Below are 6762 nucleotides of genomic sequence, written 5' to 3'. Positions count from 1 at the left end.
CCAAGTACCCACTTTCCCACACTAATGTGCCCAGTGCCACACAGCTAACCAAGTACCCACTTTCCCACACTAACGTGTCAAGATGCCGTGCTCTGAAAGTAAAAAAATGTGTTGTTATAACACAGTACAGACCTTTTTTCCCTTTTCTCTCTGAAGTGCTTCCTCACTGGTTCCTGTACCCACGGCTAGCCACTGGCACGACCACATATCAGTGGTGAGTGTTCAATATGTCATTCGACTAGAACTAGTAAAGTGCTGCTTTCCCTCATCAAATTACCTGGCATAGCGTAGCTTGATCTGGTGTTCCTCGCTTTGGATAAAAGCATCTGCTCAACGAATAAATGTACATGGATTTCCAGTTTTCACTCTAGCTTTCTTATGATTTCCATTGTCATTTGCTTTCTGTTAGGGTTTCCACAACCTGGACAGTGGGGTGACGCCCAATTCATCTCCCAGTCCAACTAGACGGTTTAGAGGGTAAGTTAAAGGGTAGATGCTGCTTTTCTGCCATTTACACAGACAGAGTTATTGTGGTCATCAAGAGAGCCGTGAGTGACGAGTGACAAGGCTAGTAGTAGGGGATGGCATTTTATTGTTTTGCTGATGGATAAAGATCAGTCACGTGATGGAAGATTCCAGAAGTAGTTTGGTGCAGTTGTATAGGTGCAATACTGGGAGGGCTGCCTTTAATACTGCCTGAGTGGATGTGATGTTGTGATGGGATGTGATGTCTGTCCAAGGGGTGTTTTCCGGTCTCTACCAGTCTATGCTGTTGTTTAATGTGTGTGTGTGCGCGCATATGTCTGTCTGTGCGTGTCTGTTTTATTCTGTAAGAATGACTCTACACATTGGAATGCTATGGAGTAACAGGTGTGGTAACATGTTGCGCTCAAAAGAGATATGGAGGTGTCATGTGGGTCAGACTGGCTTTAAAGAGTTCAGCTGGAGAGTGAATCAGAGACCGTCTCGGAGCTCTCCTATCCCTGGTATTATAACCCTGTCATGCCTCACTTGAGTTGAGCTCATCTAAGCCCGGAGGCTGCGCTGGGCCTCTGTGCGCTGCTCTGTGCCTCTGGGCCTCTGGAAGCAGCAGACACATTTCTGCCCACATCCATTAAATGGTCTCTGGGTAGCCTCAGGTCTCGGACACCCTGCATATTTGACAAGCAATTGGCAAAATATATATCGGCCAAGGCAGAGCCACTGTGCCTAGGGTTGGTTGACTGTCAGAAAGCTTTTCATGAATCACTCATCGAATCACTTCATTACTGTTTGCACTCACAGGGGCTCAGTCAACTCTGCAGTGAGGTGGCCGTCGTTGACTCCGCTGAAAAGAAAAGGTAGGCTTGATACTAAACAGGCCTTTGGTAAACTGTCAGAAATGTTGTTATTAGTAGTAATGTTTATTTTCTCCACGGATGATTTCTTTTGGTTGTTGTTGTTAGGAGGCGTGGAATCTGATGGACCTCCCAAAAAGCTCTTTGTTGCCGGAGTGACAGAACCTGCTCATGTAACGAGTTACACGGTCAGGTGAGGCTCTATCTCAAAGTGAACACTGTTTATTCAATGTATATTCTTCTATAAAAGTGAACACTGTCTATTCAATGTATATTCTTCTGTAAAAGTGAACACTGTTTATTCAATGTATATTCTTCTGTAAAAGTGAACACTGTCTATTCAATGTATATTCTTCTGTAAAAGTGAACACTGTTTATTCAATGTATATTCTTCTGTAAAAGTGAACACTGTTTATTCAATGTATATTCTTCTGTAAAAGTGAACACTGTCTATTCAATGTATATTCTTCTGTAAAAGTGAACACTGTTTATTCAATGTATATTCTTCTTTATTCAGTTTTGGTAGATTCACAGCTATAACAATTGAGTGAAATCTTGTTGTGTCCACACAGTGTCTCCCAGCCTGACGGCTCCTCAGCGGGGGGGTTGGCGGTGTGCACGAGCCCCCAGAACAGTCCCATATCCCTCTCCCCTCCACCCCAATTCTCCCCCCATCACCCGAGCATCTAGGAGCTCCACACATGTGTTCAGCCTCCCAGCCCGAGACGTGGTGCGCACCTGCAGCAGGGTTCAGGATTTAGGATGACCTAAACAGTGTGCAGTAGTCAGAGCTGGGGACTCAGCTAAACAGTGTGCAGTAGTCAGAGCTGGGGTCTCAGCGAAGGGCCGCATGTTGATACGAAGGCTTCAACCCCATTCTGGCAATCAGTTTTGTATACCATTACAGCGAGATGGACTTTACAATCGGCACAATGTTTTTAAGGTTAAAGACATATTATGGACACTTTCCGTCTCTTCTACACCCAGTTCTTGAATCAGTCAGGTGTCTAAGAGTGAAGTAGACGGCATAAAAGACCTAAGTTTGTTGAGATATCAGGAACCGCCCGAGATGTTTCATCAATGACATCCCAAGGGTGGAGTGCAGTGGTGATATGTAGGGTGTGTATCAAGAGAGGCATAGCACTTAAATATTGGACATGTTTTGGTCTCTGAATCCTACGGTTGGACATAAGATATATGGTGTCTAATTATATTACATATTAGACATTAGTACTCTTACGGGATCCGTACCTGAAGTATTTGAGTTGCGACTAATTTGTTTGGCCTGTCCGCAGAATGTTAGAATGTTGAGCCCACTCGTTAGTGTAAAATCAAAGTGAATTATTTTTCTTTCTTATCCTTACAGAATTGAGAGAATGTCCTCTGTTGTTCTGTCAGCAACTGTATCTAGTATGGTCCAAAGAGGTCTTCCAATACGAAGTCCAGATATTTTTTTAAGTCCTTCAGAAATCAGATAGTGAGGAAATACTCAAGAGGTAATGGCCGTTATACCTGTGTTTGTTTTATACGTGTACAGTTTGTGAATATAAGAAAACTCAAATATATATATGTGAACCCTTGACAACGCCAAGCTGTTGGCTCAGTGGGTTAGCTTTGCTAGGCAGTCAATCATAGTTAAGAATGTCCCAATCATTGAGCTCACAATTCTAGACGTAAACTTGTCCTTCATGCGTCACCCCTAAGTTTCAGCATTTGTTTTCACAGTAGCGCAAAGGTGACATGGATCCAGTGGGGAGACATGCTAGTTCTTTTAGGGGGGTACCCAAGGACCAGGTTTTGGAAATCTTGCCTCACAGTCAGGGAATCATGGGTACTTCAGAAGAGGGAATCAGGGATTAGAAAACCGTAATATTTCAATTTACCCGACTCTTGGTATTATATGTGGTCTTGAGGATCACATATCGGAAATGTCACAGTAAATTGTTTTTCTTTTCCCTATATTGACTGTGATGTAGAGTTGTATTTATAATCCTTTGATCTGCGCATGACTCATATGTAAAAATTTGTATCATGCTGCTTAGAGAAGAATCTTACACATTCAGGAATAACTTAGATGGTGATTGTTTTGTGTTCCTCTCATAAGACCTTGTTGAATATAAATTTCACATTAACGAAAGATGTGATTCTATTTGCGATACCTTGTTTTGTTTTGCTTCCAACTTTGACTATTTGCACAGTATTTGATGGATGATCTATATTGCTGTTACATGAGTGGGGATCATATTTACAATTATATCCTTTCATTTTTGTTTATTTGTTTGGCTTCAACGTTATGACAATGTTGAGTTCGGGCATTGAGCCACTATCCTATCCTTTATTCCTCTCTCTTTAAAGAGAAAGATATGTAGAAAGACAGATTCTTCTCAAGTCAGATAATAATCTTTTACGTATCAATGACTCAAGACCATGTCCAGATAAGAAAATGGTTTCTTATGTGAAGACCTTTTGAGTCCGTTGGCACTGCTAGGATCAACCAGAGGGGCAACACCCAAATCTAAATGTTAAGATATTGGCCTATATATTTAGAGTATGCCATTCCAAGCTTTTCTTCAAATACTCATTTGCTATGTAATACAAATGAAAGAAAGGTAAACCACAATACAGAATTCAGAATTAATTGTGTATTTTAATCAGATGTTTAAATTACCCAGAATTCCACAAAAAACACTGTAATGCGTTTCAGTTCCAATGTTGTACAGGAAATAACATAGACGCTGCCCTTCGATAACTTACATTTAGGACACGCTTTAAAAATCAAATCAAATCTCTTGTATAATCCAGTCCTCATTTGTGACATGCTACTTTGTGTCTTTTGAGACTTGAAGAATCTTACAGTTCAAAACTGTATGCAGCCAGTTGAATGTGCCGCCAGCAATGTTAGCATTTTCCTACCAACTCCTCCACGAGATTTTGCAACAGAGCCCGTAGCCACTGTGTTCTGGACAGAAAAACGTCATGGACGCCTTATACGTTTCTTGATTTGTTTATGTAGCAGGTCCATGTTTAAACTATCATCACAGATTGCATAGCCCAGAAGCCTGTTTTGGCACAAGACTATTTTCGCAGTAGTTGTCAGACCGTAGAGGAAGTTTAACTTCCAAAAAGTATTCCAAAAAGTATTGCACACAACAGCGTCTCTGCTTGGCCTTATGTGATGCGACTCTGTGGCCAACGAGTATAATTGTATAATTAAGTATAATTGCCACTGATTTAAAAGTGAATAGTATTTGTGTACAAATAAACACATAGCAGAACTCTGCATAATAAAGACTTTTGACACCCCTCAACTCCAGTAGGTGAGGATTTGAAATCAAGATGAAACGCACAGAAACTTTGTTTTAGTCCTGGCTTAATTTAGTACACATTTTAGGGCACATAGTCTACCTTGCTTTTAAATACTGACGGCAAAATATTTGCACAGCACTGTGTACATGCAGTATAGTGTATGTCTTCACATCTACAAGTATTTCAACACATTTTTCCAAAACCATTACATTACATTAGGCTGGTTGTCCACCTGTTTAGCAGTGCCTACATCAGTAGCAGTCCCAAAAATGTTGCCAAATATTTTTTTGACTTTATAACCTTGAACAGGAATACAAATGTATTTTCTTGTTGCAATGTTTTTCTTTTTTTAGTATTATTGTTTCTTTTCTTTATGCTCCATGACCTTTGGTTAGTGTTTCGTTTTGTGTTGTTGTTTTTCTTCTTCTTTTCTTTTTACTTCTTTTTTTCTGGATTGCCTGTAAAATAACAGTCACGGTTACGACCAACAATATAACCTCCAACAGTAATGACTGGTTTCAGGGTGCAGACAGGCAGAAGGCTTCTCACAGGACCCCTGAGCTACGGCCCGCTGTGAACATACTAACGCTTGCTTGGTGTTCCATCTTATCTCTTTACCCAGCTGAGCCCTGGTCTTTTTCAGTTACTCTCATTCAATTTGATTGTGAAATGCCATAGGAAAACTTAATTGGCAGATTATTGTAAATATCATAGAAAAATTATAAAATAGCATTTGACCTTTTGACCCGTTATCTAAAAGCTTTGTAAACAAAGAGCAGATCTGTCAGTGATTGAATCATGGGTGTGTGTGTGTAGCAGTATTAAAAGAGGGGTATAAAAGGCTTTAAGAATGAGAGGCCACACAGGAGAAGAAGGACTGGACATTTTTTTGTTTGTTTTTGGCGTTCACCACTGCCAGTGCCTCATGTTTGGCAGTTGATCTTATGTTGTAAATGCTTTTAAAATCCAAGTCATGAGAATAGAAAAGGATTTTTGTGTGTATTTTTTATGAAGCTGTAACATACAAAGCTGAAAGCAAAGCAGATACGTTCCATTTCCTGTAATTATCTCATGATAAAGTTGACTGACAAGAAAAATGTCACATTTTTATTGAAAAAAAAAGAAAAATGCTGCACACTTTTAGTACATATATATTGTATATGAATGCAATCATGATAATAAAATTCTTATTATATCATGAATTTAATAATGAATGTGTGCTTCATTTGGCATTCACATTTTGATTTCTAATATACATTAACAGCAGTTTGGCCATGTCAGCATTGTGGCAACTGTTCTTGTTCAACGCCACGACATACTGTGTAATCAGCAGGAAATGTGTTTAAATGTGACCTTTGCTAATGTGCACCGCGGTACGTCTGTATTCACAATACAGGTAAGCACAGACATGTCATCAGTAAGTGGGTTTCCATGGGAATTGAACCCATGACCTTTGCGTCCTTACAACCTGTTTTCTAATAATGGGGCTATAGCCAGCTCAGGTCACATCTGTTTATGCTGACAAATGGTGGTGCTTCCATCTGAAATTGGTTAATGGTAACTCCTGCACTGAAGACTGCTTTTAGTGTTGTGGTCAACTTGCAGTGGTCCACCAAACACATAACCCACTTATAGACGGTATGTTACTATGATTATAGGTGATTCAATTTTTTTAATGTGGGACCTGAGGTTTCGCCCTGACTGGCAGTGTATTCACTTTAATGTTAATTTTAAAGTGTAACTTCACCCCCAGCTCTGAGCCCAACTCGAAATGCCAAAAAGTGGACAAGGGGAGAGAAGGTTTCAACAAGGGAGGGCATTAACATTTTGTTTAAAATATAACTTTCATGATGCAGGTAAGTCCCAAACAGTTGACTCGGCCTTAGGTGATTCTAAATCGTAGATTTAGGCGTGTTGAACCATTTCTATCCACAAAATCCAAAATGCCATTTTTTATACAACTGGTCATTTTGACAGTATTAACACCAGCTTTGGTGTGTTTCATCACAGCACAATCATTGCATAAGGTCACAGCTAAAAAAAAAAAAAAAAACCCTCTGTCAGTATTATAGGGAACAAGTGTTTACCATATTAATGTAGGCTACATTGCCTTCAAACG

At 39.9% G+C, this 6762-nt stretch overlaps 1 long non-coding RNA gene across 1 annotated transcript; it reads left to right on the top strand.

Annotated features, from left to right (window-relative positions):
* The first annotated feature begins 107 nt into the window (after window positions 1–107).
* On the top strand, window positions 108–5845 carry LOC105890496. The gene is made up of 5 exons (XR_004164159.2): window positions 108–214; window positions 410–477; window positions 1285–1340; window positions 1446–1530; window positions 1910–5845. It is a non-coding gene; the product is annotated as an uncharacterized LOC105890496 (long non-coding RNA).
* Window positions 5846–6762: the final 917 nt, after the last annotated feature.

Source organism: Clupea harengus, chromosome 8, assembly GCF_900700415.2.
Source record: "Clupea harengus chromosome 8, Ch_v2.0.2, whole genome shotgun sequence".
In the NCBI taxonomy this organism is placed as follows: domain Eukaryota; kingdom Metazoa; phylum Chordata; class Actinopteri; order Clupeiformes; family Clupeidae; genus Clupea; species Clupea harengus.
This window is presented reverse-complemented; position numbering and strand designations above follow the sequence as displayed.